The 18210-nt window shown below is 36.6% G+C and overlaps 1 long non-coding RNA gene across 1 annotated transcript; it reads left to right on the top strand.

The window, feature by feature from the left end:
• Nucleotides 1-3957: 3957 nt before the first annotated feature.
• On the top strand, nucleotides 3958-7549 carry LOC117801542. The gene is made up of 3 exons (XR_004624172.1): nucleotides 3958-4039; nucleotides 4578-4731; nucleotides 5944-7549. It is a non-coding gene; the product is annotated as an uncharacterized LOC117801542 (long non-coding RNA).
• Nucleotides 7550-18210: the final 10661 nt, after the last annotated feature.

The raw sequence follows: 18210 nt of genomic DNA on the forward strand, positions 1-18210 counted from the left end.
GGAGAGGAAGAAATTAAAGGTAAGAAGAAATATTCAGCTCAGTATTACAGATGAGTAGTCGTAGATGGCACAGGGAGGGTAATCTATTGATTCAAGTTCACAGTCATTCTTCATTCAGAAAATAAAGCCATCATTCCAATTCCTCAATGTTGAGCCTTCTGTAGTCCTATGATAATTTCACGTTAAGATTTTGCATTTTATCCTTTGTTTTTAGAAAACTACCAAATATTGCCTTACATCTAGCTTTCTAAATAATTTTTGAACCTCTATTAAAGTTTGTTCTTTCCTAAGTATACATCTGCCTACTTTCTTATACACTTGAACATTTTATAAGCTATGCATAAAAAATATTTTTAGAGGTTGCAATAGAGATGAAATTGTTAAAAAATATCCATACTCTGTCGTGGGACTTCAACATTGTGGTCAGAAAGTTAATGTGAAAATTCCAAGCTTATAAAATAAACATATATGCAAATAAGTAGATAAGAATAGGTTTTAAATATGTTTCATCTGACTCATAGGAGCTAAGTGAGCCATGAAATGTGAAAATCTAAAACAAATGAAGCTGAGGACCAAATTCAAACATGCTCAGGGCAACAAATAAGATTTTTATGGTTTTTTTTGTTGTGTTTGTTTTTTATTTCTGTCTAGAGTGTGTATCTTCAGTGATGGATGATATGACAAAATAACTCACTTATAATCTGAATCTTGAATAAATTAGACATGTGGATACTTATGAAAATTTCATGTGATGTGCTACTGCCCTGCTTCTCTTTGGCCATTTTCTATGTTTTTCTTGTCTGGCGATGTTCAAATCCCTCCTGCCCATTAGATGTGAAATTTAGAGAGTAGGTGCTATGTCTTAGTCTATCTTTACATTTTCAGGTACTTCTTACACAGGTTTGGCTCACAATAGTCAGCAAATTGTTGAATGATTAAGTGACTTGAGGAAAAGCACACACACACGCACCCCTGAAGACTTGAATGTTAATAAATCTTTCAGAAAAATTACCTTAACTTCAGATCTTGTCCTAGGAACCTTCTCCATCTACCCTGCCACCCCCCCTTTTATTTTTCTTTTTTAAGATTTTATTTATTTATTTTAGAGAGAGAGAGTGAGAGGTGGGAGGGACAGGAGGGGGGAGAGAATCTCAAGCAGACTCCCCTCTGAGCATGGAGCCCGGCTTGGGTTTTGACCTCACCACCCCGAGATCATGACCTGATCCGAATCCAAGAGTCGGACACTTAACTGACTAAGCCACCCAGGTGCTCCTACCCTGCCACCCCAGTCTTTATCTTAATGGAATCCAAGTTCCGCTGGAAAGGAAGGGGGGGGGCGGGGAATATACATTTTCTCTTTGGAATTAAAGGAATCAAAAAATAAGGGTATAATCTGAGGTAGAAATGATATTTTGAAATGGAGCTTGAAGGATGATCAGCATCCTGAAGGTACTAAGATTGGAAGGAAAAACACAAGCACAAACTTGATATCATAACATTAATGTGAGAAACAATAGTAGTAGATGTACTTAATTGGATCCTAAGGTGGGTCTGTAGGAAGACCGAGCAATTTTTCTAACAGCCTTAAATGCCCCAGGCAGAGGAGTCTCCCTTAATGTGTTAGAGAGCAACTCAGTAAGTTTTTAAAGGTCGTCTTTTGATATGTCTAGTCTTTTGATTTGGTTGGATTGGATGTTCAGCCTGTATATAAATATTCTGAATACAAGTAATTCTTTCCTCATGTACTATTGAGCTAACAGTACATGACCTTAAGTTTTCAGTGTGGCATACTTCCCTGCCTTTAGAATCTTCTTTTGTTTTAAAAACAATGTTAGTGAATGCATTTTTAAAGAAGAAATCATTATGTATCCTCTCATTGGCCCCTGGTTCAACTCTGCATCCTCTCTCCAGGTCCATCAGTTTGTCTTTATTTTACTGCCTGACTGCTTAAGAGTCAGAGGCATTTCTATATTTTAAACCCTCATACTTAATGAAATATAGATAATACCAAATTAAATTTCTTCACATCTTGGTGAATTTCACCCTGAAATATTTGGTTCGTTTGACTCAGTTATAGGGATTTGAGAACCCAGGAACTGAGGTGTGGAGTGGTTCAAATAGCTCTATAGACGTGGAATAATGCGTGGTATGCTATCTTTAACACTGTAGTCTGAGAGAGGCCAAGATCCAACCTCTTAGGATTTGGAGTAGTCCGTTGGGTTCTATTCTAAACAAATCCCTTTCTTCCCTCTCTCTTCAAGACCACTAAATGAAGAATAAAACAGTTGGGTCAATTCCAAACCACCCTAAGATGGAATTAACTGAGGCTTACTTCTCAAAAAAAAAAAAAAAAAAGTGAGCTAGAATAAAGTCCTCCTTAAAACATCAGAGTCTGAGTCAGTACCATTGCCCTCAGTATTTTTTTTTTACAGGACATTTTTTTTAAATACCAATAGGGAGTTAAAATTAAAAAAGGTAGTTTTCCAGTCTCATGATCATAACGCTCTCATCACTTGTGTCTTTGTATCAAACCTGAAGTTCTTACAGAATGAACTATATGCAAACAATCTAAGAAAATGCTACAATAACAGAAAGACTATTTCAAATTTAACCTCTTGGAGTTTCAAATATTTCACCTGGATCCCCCTCCTCTTTCTTGGTCTGGAAATGCCCTTGACCACTCGATCCTCTAGAGAGCACAGCTGCCGACCCAGACAGACACTGTAGGCCATTGTCCCCACACGTGGACCATCAGTCCCTTCCCTCTTCTGACACTTGAGCTTTTACCCTGCAGCCAGCATTTACCAGGCAGGAAAAAGTGAGTCCTCAGTTCCGACAAGCAGAGAAGCTGCCACTTACATCGAGTGCACTTTGGGTCCTTGAGTGCAAGGAAACTCCAAGTGAGGGGAAATCCTTCTTGCAGCTTTGCTGCTAGCTTACACGACTGTTTATCCTTCATCTTCACAACTGTCACTTTTTTTAAAATAAACAGGTTTAGGAAAAACAGGGTGAACTAGATCCTGAAGGTTAAAATATTTTTCCTCATTGTATTCTCTGTTTTCTTTTTCCTCGTCTATTAAGTTTAGAACAAATTTACTATGAAATGGAGTGGACCTCTGACAACACCCTGAAGTTTGAATTTTTTATTATTATTATATTTTCTTCTCCATTAGGGCTAGCTCCTGTGTAACCGTGCCTGCAGGGAAGGAGATACTGCTCAAGCAGGCATTGTTATTATTTGGGGTTATAATATATCCCTTTTATGGGTTATTTTGCATTTCTCTCCTGGAGATAATAGCAATGTAATTTTGAAATATTCTTTAGTAGGAGCTCCTATACGCTATCCATGGTGAAATGAAGGATTCTACTTGCACTGGTCACTCTATTGTATTTGCAATCACATTTACTCAGCAATACTATTTACTGTAGGTTTGGCTTAGTTTACTGATATTTTCTCTTAGTGATTTAGATGACAATAATGGTAAGCATTAAATATGACAGGAAAGGTGGTTTGGGCTTACTGAGAGGAGTGTGAAATTGTGTTGCATTTCTGTTTGGTAGCTATATTACCTGCTGCTGTAGCACAGGAGAAAGTATGGCAGACGGAAAGGTACAACAGGCCTGAGAATCCAGAGTCGATTCTGACCGCTGTTCCCCCGCTGCCTTGCCCATGACCAAGGCGTTTTGCTGCTTCACGCTTCAGACTGTCTATAACATAAACGAAGGAATCCGCTACTTCTAAAGCCTTTCTCAGAAATGAAAAATACTGGGGCGCCTGGGTGGCACAGCGGTTAGGCGTCTGCCTTCGGCTCAGGGCGTGATCCTGGCGTTATGGGATCGAGCCCCACAACAGGCTCTTCTGCTATGAGCCTGCTTCTTCCTCTCCCACTCCCCCTGCTTGTGTTCCCTCTCTCGCTGGCTGTCTCTATCTCTGTAGAATTAAAAAAAAAAAAAAAAAAATGAAAAATACTGCCTTGCAGTGTCCAGCATTGAAATCCTGACAGATCCTTGCTCGGGAATATGAATGTATGATTAAAAGGTATTGGTTAAATAACTTGAAAAATGATTTTCCATATCTCTCAAAAACAGAATCCTGTGTGGAAAAGTAACTAAGATGAGTGTGACATAAATGTAGGAATGAGCTCCTGCCAGCAGTACTGGTTTTACATGAGATGGTTGCATTGAGTTGCCAGCACCCAAAGTCAAGTCGCCTGTCATTCAGTTCAGTGATGGGAGTGGAATGTAGTGTGCTAGGTGAAAATAAAGAGAGTATAAACATTCAGAAAATATTTGAATGGTTTTACATGTCACTGTGACTGTGCCGCAGATATTTGGACAGACATTATCCTGGTGTTTCTGTGGGGGTGTTGTTGGATGAAGTTCACATTTAAATTGTTTGAGTAAGGTAGTTTGCCCTCCCTATAATGTGGGTGGGCCACACCCAATTTATTCTTTGAATAGAATGAAAAGGTTGACCCCTTCCCAACTAAGAGAGAATTCCTGCCTGACTGCCTTCAAAGTGGGACCTCAGTTTTTTCCTGCCTTCAAACTCAAACTGAAACGTTGCCTCTTTCAAGGTCTTGAGCCTGCTTTTCAGTCTGAAATTCCTCCAGGGACTGTCCTGGTTCTCGGGCTTTTGTACTCAAGACTGGACCTCTATCTCTGGCTTTCCTGAGTCTCTGGCTTACTTGACTCATCCTGCAGATGTGGAGACTTGACAATCATAATCATGTGAGTCAATTCCTTATAATAAAGCTCTTTCTATATATTCTAATGTAGTCCATATTTTAGAATATATTATTCATATCACATATGTGTATTTTGTGTATATGTATATGTAGATTCTGTTGGTTCTGTTTCTCTAGAGAATCCTAATATAATGTTCAAGGATAATATACACAGATTAAAAAAGAAGACATTCATGTATTTTTAAAGCTCCTCTAGGGTATCAAGCACAAAAAGAACAGAGAATTGGTACCGTTGTGGTTTTTCTCTTGATTCCTCATGAAGAATTTTAGGCTTGCTTTATTTCTTCATAACCCAGGAAAGAATATCTAAGAAAGACAGCAGATTAGTCCTGCACACGGCAATGTTGAGCCATTGTGTGGTCACTTTTCAACTTTGCTATTGTGTTATGACAAAAGGACAATGCATATTGATTGTGCCATTATCCCTCATTGTGTGCCTTCAGGCTGGGCGGCCAGTTTGGTCTGACTGTTCAGCTTGTCTTTAGAGTTTAAGATCTGTTATGTGGCCTCACCGGGAAACACAACTGTGCATGTGAATGAAAGTGAGTCAGAGGATATGAGTGGGAATATGTTTATCAGTTCACTTTTAGAAATCCTGGAAGGTATTCTGAATATATTGACTGTTGTCTGCCTTTTTCTGAAAGATATGAATAAATCAAGATATGGAGATTAAGGGATAAGGAAAGAGTAGTCAGAAAAAAAGATATTTTGCTACATCTACTACAAAAAATTGTGGAGTACCTTTTCAGTTGTTGAAGAAGTAACATCGGACTCTTATTCTTCGTTCCTAGGCAAGATGCTAATAGGGTGCAAGGTGAAAGGAAGTATTTTGTAGTACACTAATCCCCTGAATTGATAGCAAAGGTGTTCTCAAATCGCTATCAGTGGGACCTCTAAATTTTTTGAAGAAGAAAAAGCCATATTTCCTCATGTTAAATGGGTGGCTGTAGAGTATAACCTAATCAGCAAATCAGATCAACTAGTGGTTGTATGTTTTATGTCAAAAGTGAAATGCTGAATATCTGTAATGTTTTGCTGTCACAACATGACACAGAACAGTCGGAAATGAGCTCCTGGCTTTAAATACAGAAGTAATTAGTCTGGCATACTGATCTTTTGGATCCTAAACCACTGATGAATTAGGTAAGAATCGACCCATAGAAAATGTAGACACATATATTTATTATAATTTCAGAACTGTTACACACCAGGGGCTAAAAACAGCACTAGCAGCAGCAGTACATGCAGCAGAATGAAAGGACAGTGAGAATCATAGGTTCTCAGCACAGGCTGGAGTCCCCCCAGTGTGAAGCAGTAACATCTAAGATAGCTACTGCACCTGGCAGAGAGAATGGTAAGAAAAGTTCCCTGGGAATCCAGGTTGAAAAGGACAAACGTCTTCTAATTAATATAAATAAATCAGTCAGTCAATCAATCTGTTCTTCACTAAGGGGACTCTCAAGCCAGACAAGTCGGATGTGATGCATCGTTTTGGCAAATGTGACCCCAGCTGTCGTGACAGTCCTTGGGCAGCTGGTGCACTTTGGAAACATGCTGTGACACTATCACCAGGAATTCAGTAAGTGCAGAAGTATTCTTGGAAAATGTGGTTGCACACAATTAAGTGGAAAGGAGCAGATTCAGCCCAAGAGCAAATCGCAAACCTGGAAATAATGACCATTTAGGTTAAAACATTGGACATAATGGCCAGTGTTCGATGGGTCACATGGTGCAGCTCATCAGCTGTGGCAGATCCTGGCCCAGGACCCCGCTCGCTCAGTCAGTAAATCCCGGTGCTGCCGAGACAGAAGCAGCCTGAGCTCTGTCCACTTTATTATAGGGCATCACGTATGGCCCCACTTTGTCATTTGGATTTCTTAGACTTCTTTCCTGCCTAGCTTTTTTAATAAGCAGGTAGGCATTTGCTGAAGACTTCTGAGCACTAAAATGAGTGCAAGAATATTCACATGGTTTCAAGGTATCACCATACAGATCATTTATCAATCACAAAGGGGGAAACACGGGTAACATTCGGGTAAATAATAGTGTTCCAATTTCACATTGATTCACAAACAATAAAACCAATCGGCTCACTGACTTTATATTTGCAAAGATTTGATGCAGTGGAAAAATTCCTAGTGCGTTCTATGTAGTATTCTTGCCAAGAGAATAATTGAATTTAAACATGAGAAAATAATCAGACAAATACAGATTGTGAAATATCTTACAAGACAGTTGTTCTAAACAATCAGACAAATCTAGAATGTAGGATATCCAACAGTGCAAGTGGCTTAAACTTTTCAAAAATAACAATGTCCTGAAAGAAAATAAAAGTGAAAGAATCCTTGCAGATTAAAGGAAAATAAAGAGACCTGACAATCAGGAAAAACACACAAACTTGTTTACCTGAGTGGAAGGTCAAAAAAAGCTATAAAGATATTTGGGGGATGATTGAGTATATTTGATTGTGGAAATTAGGAAATGTTTTTGAACAATGCTAAATTTATGGAGTGTGAAATCAAGTAATATGAGAAGGACCCAGCAGCAATGCATTCAGAAGAAAAACCACCCGGGGAGTTGGTGGTGACGCTCATAATGGCCACAGGCTTCTCTCAGGCAGAGAGGGCTCAGATCAGCCTCTGCTATTATTAGAATGATTTCTCCTGCCACCAGGTGGATGGATTAATGGCATGGCAATTTCTCCTGCAAAGAGAGAAGGACCAGATTCAGGCTTTTTTGAGAGCTCTTTTAAGAACAAGGATACAAAATTATGCATACGAAATTATGAATTCAAAATTAGATAAAACGTTTAATACTTACTTAAAATGAGAAAATTTTTAAAATTACAAACTAAAACAAAAAAATACCCGTTTTTCTTAAACATTACCTTGAAATGGTAATGAATGAAATTTTTCAGAATTGTACTAGGAACAGCTCCTGAGGGTGGGAGGGAGGGTGATGAGAGGGAAACCCAGAGTCTGAGCTGTGGTTCAGCTCCGTCAGAGGCCATTGCAGGCACCACCAGGAGCTCTAGAAGTGGCATGGTCCTTCTGCATTGCCCCATGTCAGGAGAAGGGCAAAGGAGACAGGCCTCTGTCCCCTACTGGTTTGGGATGTTGGGGGGCCCTCGAAAGGGGCATGCTCTTGGGCAGGGCGGCTCCCTTCATGCAGAGCAATTCCTAGGAGAAGCTGCATCTGCGCACAAACAGCAGCCACTACCCCAGCCGTGGGAAATACGAGGGCTTCTGTTCTGAAAGAGCAATCTGGGGACGGTACCTCCATATACTCCACAACCCAAAACAGCGCAAAATGTGGGGGGGAGGAGACAAATATATTTTTATTAATTAATTGTCCAAGTTTTATGATACAATATTTTCCTTTATTTTTGGGTTGCACGCTTTTTGATTATTTCTTTATTTGCCAACATTTCTAATATTTTTTTTCCTTAGAGACAACAGAAAGATAATTTAGTCTTACCTTTAGGAGGGCTGTTCAACATTACAGCTTCGCTACTTAAATATATTTTTTTTAATTTAGAAAATTAGTTTAAAATTTGAACAATTCTACGAAGTTTCTTTCATATATGAACTCCGAGATGTAAGGTATTTCAAGACGTCTTGGGCAGTGACTAAGATTAAATGCTGTTTGTAAAGGTGATGCTCATTCATCAATTCGTATTCAGCTATCACTTGTAGTAAGGGTTGTGAATTTTACGTTGGACCCTGAACCTACAATTCAGGATATAAAGGAATAGGCACAGTGGTGGTAGGAATATTCTGGAAGCTATTTTGACACCGGGGTGAGCAATAGCTTAACTCTAGATGGAAATGACTGCAAAGCACAGATATAGACATTTCATTAAACACAAATTAAATTTATCTTAATTGCATCTCCATGATGCCTGTGGTTACTCAGAGGCTTCCCACACATAGGGGCTGGTGCAAGTGAGGGCTCTAAAGCTGAAGCCTCAGTCATTTCAAGGTAAATCTGGTTCCAACCCCAGGTTCAGAACTTTCTGAGATTTCTGTCTCTTCATTATCCCTCTTCCCCATGGTGTTTGCTGCTGCCCTTCAGACACAGTCAGTCTCCACAGTAAATAAACTACTAAAGTGCAGTAGAGTCTTGCATTTCACACTTAGTAATGAGAAGTGAAATAGAAGGATGTAAAGTTCCTCAGATCCCTGTGACCCCAGCTAAAGCATTACATAGTTTCCATTAGCTACTTCCTTGGCCATTTGTCCTGCCCCTCCTATAAACCCAAGTTCCTTTCATATGTCCTTTTCAGTTAGGTCACAATGACACTTTCCCTCCAGGACTGGAGCTATTTCGTTGGATTCAGCTATTATGTAAGGAAGCACAGTATTTTCTGCCTATCCCGTTCCTCTGTTAGTTCCTCTGGATTTCACAATGAAATTGTTTTCTCAAAGTCACCTGAACTCTCTCCCTCCATAGCATCTTGCTACACTTGTGGCAGAATTCTCCAAACCAGCTGCTCTGCCTTTCAGGATCGACCGAATCTCCCGCTCAGCCCCCTTGAGTATTAGCTGCATACACAATCTTTCTCTTTAGTCACTTTTCCTATAAGTGCCGAACAGTTTTAGAACTTAGACCTCTAATGCCCATTAAATATAAATATAATAAATCTTATAAGAAGCAATCACCAAGATTCCCAAGGAGAATCTAAGAGTTGCTACAAGCAAAGAGATCTGACAGTGACCTACATCCTTCTCATTTTTTTTTACTTAATCCCTTTTAGAATTACATTTAAAATCATATGGCCTTAAGGAATTTAATAAATTACTTCTCTGACAGTAGAGAATAAAAAATGGATCACTTTATTCAAAATTTATCAAATTTGAATTCTATATCAGACACTCAGTATAATGACATTTTCAACAGTAATGTTTACCAGGATGCAGGTGTTCAATGCATTTCTTTTGCTCACTATGGTAAAATCTTACATGACAACTTTTTAACATATCTTTCCTTTTGAGTCAAGAGATAATGGTCAGTGTCAGATTATTAATGGATGGGATTAATTGACTCATTCCTTCCCCCTCTTACATTCTCTTCAGTTGCTAATTTATTACCCAATTCCATTTCACAGCCTTCTCATGTCCCTCAAATGTAAGCATCAGAAAATTGGATATAGGTTGTTTTCAGTGAAAACAATGTAAGGTGTCTCATTTTGTCCCCTTTCTTAAGGGTACATGCAATGACTATACTTTTCATTTGTCCACTCAATACAAGACTATAACTGAGAGAAAGCAGTTTGTAAGCATGTATTTTATGCTATTTTAACCAGAACTATAACTTTCTGGATTAATTTAATTTTAACTTTAATACTGTTATCCTGTGTCTGTGGGAAAGATGAAAATTTGAAAATCAAAAAATAAATGTATAATCATGTTATATTGTTATTTTGAATCCTTCTGTCACATATCAGCATCATTGATAGAAGATGTTCCTTCAGCCCTGCACTTTTTTTTTTTTGATTGGTGGTATGTACTTTATTTTATTATTTTTGTTAAGTTGTTACTTAGTTCTAGTTAACATACAGTCTTCTATTAGTTTCAGATGTACAATCAGCCCTGTACTTTAAAAAAAAATTCTCATTCATATATTTGGAGGGTAGGGGTTGTTTTCGCAAATTTAATACTCTAATACTATATTCATAAAAAAGAGTATTAGAATTGTAGTTGCTGCAATGATAAGCCTTATAGCTAGTTGGAAAGTCCTTCAAAAGTCAAACAACTTAATTATTAAGTTATTAAGTTAATAATCAATTAATAATTAATTACAGTAAATTAATTGCTGTTTCTTCTATTCTCACCTTACCTCAAATCTCCATATGGTGACAGTTGAGCTGCAATTTAAAATCCTTAGGACAAACCCAGAGAGGCAGGAAAATTGTTATTAGCCTGTGTTCACCCGGGGGGAGGAGGAGAGGGAGAGGAGGGAACTGCCAGACCTGTGCCTCTCACTGATAAGATTCATCAAAGGCAAGGACATTTAATGGACTCCAGAGTTAACTTTGTCTCTTTCTCAGAATTCAGTCTACTGAGTCTCCTGTCTCTTCGTTTCAGAGGGAAAGCAAGGAATGCTTCCTTTTGAGAGCGTTGCGTTAAAGAGTCACCTTACAGAGAGGCTATTGGGTAGAGATTTTAGTTTCAAGGGCAGAAAAAATGGTGTCAACATGTTTAATTTTGGGTGAATTTTCCTTGTAACCAGAGTTTACCGGATTTGGCTAACACTAGGCTGGTAAGTTTGTAACAACTGGGTTTCCCCCAGCAGAATCCCTTTCTCTTTCCATCAAAAAGTCCTAATTAGTAGTGTTTATAGATTTCCATAGTGTACATACTCCCACTATGGCTGATTTAGAGCTATAATGTGATGCTACAGACCGGAATTGGGAGGAGATGGGCACAGTCAGCTGTCCCCTGGCAATATAAATTATAGGAGGTTTAGCCCTCGAGGGGAAAGACGAATTGAAGCCCTTAGATCTTCCTACAGCTTAGACCAAAGGATTCTTTCCACTGTGCAGTCCTGTGAAACTAATTGAATCTCTTAACACAGACGTATTATTCAAAATTGACATCCATGCAACTGAAAGAAATATACCTACTAATAAGTAGTTGAACTGTAAGTTTCAGTCAAATCACTTCATGAAGGTTGTCTATTCAGCAGTCTTTTCAAATTCTGATTGTGGTTCAGTCAAAAGGGGAGATATGTTTGATATGATTTGGGGAAAGTTCCACAGCCATCAAAAGATACATTCTAAAAGAAAGTCTTTCTTTCTTTCCTTCCCAACTTCTTCAAATGTTTCACATTAAATGCCTCAGTTAATTATAGTCACCTGGCTTAAAGCTTTATGTCATAGACCTTAGACCTGGAAAAGACGATAGAGAAATAATGAGTGAAATTTCAAAAACTCAACAACTATGATATTTCTACTATTTTGTCTTATTCTTGACCATTGTAATATATTGTTCAGCCCAGTTTCACAGAGATGTTAAGTGACTTCTCCCAAATCACACAATCATTCTTAAAGATTAGGACTAGAACCCAGATCTTCAGACTTCTATCTTAGGATGCCTGTCCTACTTTTCACTTCCTCTTTTAAATATTGAGATAAAATTTTAATAATCTGTATATTTGAGTACTCTATAAACTAAATTTCTCTAATTTTTCTAGGGTCTTAAGTTGCTGTTGAATTTCGAGCCTGTTCTGTCACCTCTTCTATGCCACTGCCTATGAGAAACTTTACACGGATTTTGGTGTGGCATATAATGTTGCTAGATGATTTTAAGGACCATCAGGGAAAATGGTAGACTTAATTTGTTTTAATTAGGAAGAAAATTAAAATCAAATATTTTTTCTTATTAAAATGAAAATAAATGTTATAGTCAAGTGTGTATGGTCAATTCCTTTCCAGATTGTTAATCACTATTACTGTCATATTTAGCAATTTCTACTGATTATTAATATAGCAAAAATCAACAGATTAGCTATATATGGTTTACCTTTATTTTTACAAGTATATTGTTGGCCTTCATGGCATTACATATGGATATATTATATGAATGGGTGATTACAAACTTTAAAATTACTCAGTAGCTTCTAATGTTGTCTTCAGTGCTATTATAATCAATTTTATCATATTCTTGGTGACTTTAATTTTAAGATTGCTATTTCACAAATTCTTAGATTATTTTTATGGCAGAAAAAAGTTGTAAGAAATTCTAGCAGATTTTTTAAAAAAGTAATGTTAAAATTTTGCAAAATAAAAATTACTACCTAGGTCATGACATCATAATTGCAATATTTGATCCCCTAAATTATATTTAGGTGTTTTCCAAAAATTTGCTTTCCTTTCTCTCTTTCTTCCTTTCTATCCCTGTAGTTCTCTCAATCCTGAAACATATATCAGATTTTGAAAGATGTTGAAATCTTTCATATAATTCTTTTTATGTTATTAAATAAATATTTGAGTGATTATAAAGATTTGAGGGTATATTATAAATTCATTTTCCTCTTTCTAGTTTTCATTTCTCTCCTGAGATGCATAGACAGGCTTCCATAGACATTTATTTCATGACACATTTGTCCATAGCATCTCCTATTCTGAATTGCTACCATCAAAGTATAGCTGAAGTGAAGATTATTTTTGCCTGACGTTTGGGCATCATGGTTCTCCTCTTAAGAAAAGTGCTATATGATATTTAATACTCATATCCAACAGAAAAGACTTTGAGGTCTATTAATAACATCACCTTACATTTCATAGTACATGTACATTTTCAAGTGAGTTTCCTATCCTGTATTACGCCATCAAAGAAGCAATTTGAGGAAGATACAATAAATATTTTTGTGAATATTTTATAAGGACACTGAGCAAGGGAAGTTGAAATTGAAATACAGAAAACTGCAAGAAATACAGAAAATATTTAGGCAAAAAAGATACCAAATTTTCCCTAAATGTGTGAATACATTTTAGAGTTTATATGGTATTTAAATGTTTCTTTTTAATTTTTTAATTTGAGTATAGTTTACACACGGTGTTAAATTAATTTCACATGTGCAACACAGTGATCCAGCTTTCTACAAGTGTAACTACCATCTGTCACCATACAACGCTATTACAAAATCATTGACTTTATTACCTGTGCTGTGCCTTTTCACCCGTGACTTATCATTCAATAACTGAAAACCTGTATCTCCCACTCCTCCTTACTCATTTTGCCCATTACCCTACTGCCTCCCATTGGCAACCATTAGTTCTCTGTATTTACAGGCCTGATTCTGCTTTTTGTTTGTATGTTTATTCATTGGTTTTGGATTTAGATTCCACATATAACGTGAAATCATATGGTATTTTTCTTTCTCAGTGTGACTTATTTCACTTAGCATAATTCCCTTCAGGGCCATCCATGTTGTCGCAATTGGCAGAATCTCGTTCTTTTTTATGGCTGCATAATTTTCTGTGTGTGTGTGTGTGTGTGTGTGTGTGTGTGTGTGTGTACGTCATCCTCTTTATCCATTCATCTATTGATGGACAATTAGGTTGCTGCGTATCTTGGTTCTTATAAATAAAGCTGTAAAGAACATAGGGGTGTGTGTGTGTGTGTGTGTGTGTGTGTGTGTGTGTGTATTCTGAATTTGTGTTTTCATTTTCTTCAGACAAATAACCAGTAGTAGAATTATAGGTCATGTGGTATTTCTATTTTAATTTTTTGAGGAGCCTCCGTGTTTTTTTCCACAGTGGCTATACTATTTTATATTCCTACCAACACTGCACAATGATTCCTTTTCCTCCACATCATTGTCATCACTTGTTATTTCTTGTCTTTTTTTTTTAGTTTAGCCATTCTGACAGGTGTAAGGTGATGTTTCACTGTGGTTTGTTTTGCGTTTCCTTGATGATTAGCAATATTGAGCTTCTTTTTATGTGTCTGCTGGCCATCTCTGTGTGTTCTTCGGAAAAAATGTCTGTTGAATTCCTCTGCCCATTTTTTAAAAGGATTGTCTGGTTTTTTTTTTTTTTTGGTGTTGAGTTGTATAATTTCTTTATGTATTTTAGATATTAACCTCTTATCAGGTTTATCATCTGCAAAGATCTTCTCACATTCAGTAGGTTGTCTTCTTTTGTTGAGACTTTTCTTCACTGTTCCTTTTTTATTTTGATGTAGTCTCAATAGTTTATTTTTGCTTTCGTTTCCTTCGCCTAAGGAGACATAGTAAGAAAAATGCTGCTATGGCCAATGTCAGAATAATCACTGCCTATGTTCTCTTCTAGGATTTTCATGGTTTCGTATCTTACATTGAGGTCTTCAATCTAGAAATTGGTAGTGTTTCTCTACAGTACTAATGAAGTAGCAGAAAGAGAAATTAAGACAATTCCATTTATAATTGTACCAGAAAGAAAAAAAAAAGCTACCTCAGAATAAACTTAACCAAGGAGGTGAAAGACTTGTTCTTTGAAAACCATAAACATTGATGAAAGAAACTGAAGGTGACACAAAGAATGCTCAGAGACTGGAAGAATTAATATGGTTAAAATGTCCATACTCCCCAAAGTGATCCACAGCTTCAGTGCAATCCCTATCAAAATATCAACAGCATTTCTCACAAAACTAGAACAAACAATCCTAAAATTTCTATGGAACTACAAAAATCCCCTAATAGCCAAAGCAGTCCTGAGAAAGAAAAACACAGCTGGAGGTATCTCAATTACAGATTTCAGGGTATACTTACAAAGCTGCAGTAACCCAAACAATATGATACTAGCACAAAAATCTGACACATAGATCAAAGGAAACAATAGAAAACCCAGAAATAGACCCTTGCTTATGTGGTCAATTGATCTATGATAAAGGAGGCAAAAATACACAATGTGGAAAATTTAGTCTCTTCAATAAATGGTGTTAGGAAAACTGGACAGCTATATGTAAAGGCTACTTAAAACTGGACCACTTTCTCACACCATACACAAAAATAAACTCAAGAAGACATTTAGAATGTTTATATCACTATTCTATTGATTTCCTTAGATAACATCTATATTTACAAGACTGATTTTAAATTGTACTGAAGGAGTTATGTCTGTGCAAATAGTGGAGTAAGACATTCTGAAAATTGTCTTTTCCATAAAAATAATACAGAAACTGGCAAAAATTGTTGGAACCAATTTTTTCAGAATTCTGGTTATTAACCGAAGGCGTATTTTTGAACTATATTCTATTTCTTTGAACTTTCTATCCTGAGCTAATAACCTACAATTTAGTTATTGTAGTGCTAGAGTATATTTTGGTAACTAGCTTGACATATCTCACATTATTATTCTCTTCTAAATGTTCTTGGATTTTTTTATTAGATTCACCTTAGATTATATTAAGTTCACAGATTTTTCTGAGAAGAATTAATACCTTTGAGATCTTAGATTTTCCCACTCAGAAATAATACATGACTTCATATTTGTTTTGGTCTTTTTTATATATTTCTGGAATGGTTTATAACTTTTTCATATAGTTTTGCATAGTTTTTATTAAATTTACCCTTATTTTATATATTCTGTTATGGAAAAGATTTATCATTTTTATTACATTTTACATTTGTTATTTGTAATATGGAAAACTCTTATTTGCTTATTTACTTTGCAGCCTATAATATGTAGATTTTATGTATCTTTTTTCTTGATTCACTATTTAAGTAAACATAATGTCTGACAGTACATATTTTGATTTTTTCCTGTTTGAGTTGCATACCTTTCAGTTCCATTTCTTATGCTATCTTACAAGATGATAAAATCCTTAGCTCTGTCATTAATAATTTTTGGCATACCATAGAAAACATCTAATCCAGTCCTTTAGACTGAAATATGTAAGAACAGGGAACGGAGTAATAAAGTGACTTACTTAAAGATTTTTATTTATTTATTTGAAAGAGAGAGCATGAGTGGGAGGGGAAGAAGGAGAAGGAGAGAGAATCTCAAGTAGACTCCATCCTGAGTGTGGAGTCCCATGTAGGGCTTGATCTCAGGACCCTGAGATCTTGACCTGAGCCAAAACCAAGAGTCTGGTGCTCAACTGACTGAGCCACCGGCACCCCTAAAGTGACTTACTTAAATTTATATAGTTCATTAATGGCATAATTTCTCCTAGAATTCTCCCTTTGGCTTTCATCCCAGGCTGTTACTACTCTAGCCTGCTTCTCTTTACAGGACAATCAGTGAGTCCACTTTGAGTAGAATCTCACTTTGATTTTTCAAAATATTGTCATTTAGTTAGCACTCTGCTCAAGTCTGCCACGTATATTTGAAGCCTCACTTTCCACCACCAAACTAGGCGCTCCTCAGGGCTAAAAAAATTAAATAAATAAATGAATAAATCAAGGTAACATACTCTTCTTTCTGGCCTGGTTGTCATTACATGTATTTATTTATTATATCTGTAAGACCATATACATAGTATTTGGTTCACATATATTCAGAAGCATATAAAATTATTTGATCAAGTTTCTTTCTCTAGCATATTTTAAATTTAAAGCTTAAATTTTAATTATTTTGATTTTCATTAGTATAGTTTTTTTGAGGAGTCTGGGTTGGTTAATATGATATCACCTTTACTTTCAAGGAAACAGGTGATTTGACTGCAAGAAGTCTTATTTTTTGAAGATGTATCTAATGATTTTTGAAATTCCAAAGACAGTATTCTGCCTGTGCCTATGTGAATATTTTGTCAGAATCAATTATAGAATATGTAATTGTATGGATGGTGAGTAATTAATGTAAAACCCACTGGAACGACCAGAGAGTTAAACAAGTTCTTTCTAGTACATAAGGACAGTTGCTCTGGTAGATCAAGTTTCATTAAACTAATGATGTCAAACATATGAAGGGTCTTAGGTAAATTTAGGTGATATTTATACATGATAGACCATGATTCAAACATCATTCCATATTATCAAAGCCACAGTTCCCTGTGAAAATGTGTTCCAAGCTACCCAGCAATTCTTTCAGAACAATTATGCAACATGATGGAACCCAGCGGTCAAGGTGGCTACATTTTTATTCAACTGAGCATCTTTATTGAAAGGGTTTATTTCATGATCGTAATTCACTGTTGTGAACAAATTCTAATTAAGATAACTGTAGTGTACTTGCTCCCCGTATCAGAGACCATGTTAGTTATCTAGTAGGGTAGAGTTGAGAAGTACAAACAGAAGGATGATGAGCATAAATCTTTTCTATTTCTCTTTATGTATACTGTTTTCTAATCAGTTAAACCAGAAGAATTGTGATGCTGCCACACTAACTAAATTTCATGGCAGTAGAGACATTTTTTTAAAGTATGCTGTTCATCGTTCTGTCACCAAGACTCAACCTATATTCTGTCTGGTAAGAAGGAGGTGCTCATATCACACAACTTCCAGAGAAAAGCCAGAGGACAGTATTGTGATGAGTGTTAAGCTAGGTTAGAGTCCTTAAAACATACTTTTTTTTTTTTTTTTTTTTTTTTTTANATACAGAGAGAAAACAAGCAGGGAGAGTAACAAGCAGAGGCAGAGGGAGTGGGGCTCGATCCCAGGACCCTGGGATCATGACCTGAGCTGAAGGCAGACACTTAACCGACTGAGCCACCCAGGTGCCCCTAAACCGTATCTTTATACAAAACTTTCCCTCTGTATCCCTAAAAGAAGTAGTGACAGAAGAAAAGCCAGACTGTCTGGGAATCTGTTCTTCCCCCAAATCAGTATATAATGTCTGACCTCTGTGTAGAACATATCTGATACAGAAGGATTCTTTATGCCTACCTAGTCCATGTCAGCCTTTGTATTTATACAAAAACTTGTCGTTTTGGAACGTTGCAGGACCCTGAAGAGAGGCTTGGAAACATGGACTCAAGAAGATTGTCACTGAGTGACTCACTTATATACTTTTTATAATTATAAGTTTATGATTCTG

This window comes from Ailuropoda melanoleuca, chromosome 3, assembly GCF_002007445.2.
Source record: "Ailuropoda melanoleuca isolate Jingjing chromosome 3, ASM200744v2, whole genome shotgun sequence".
Lineage (NCBI taxonomy): Eukaryota > Metazoa > Chordata > Mammalia > Carnivora > Ursidae > Ailuropoda > Ailuropoda melanoleuca.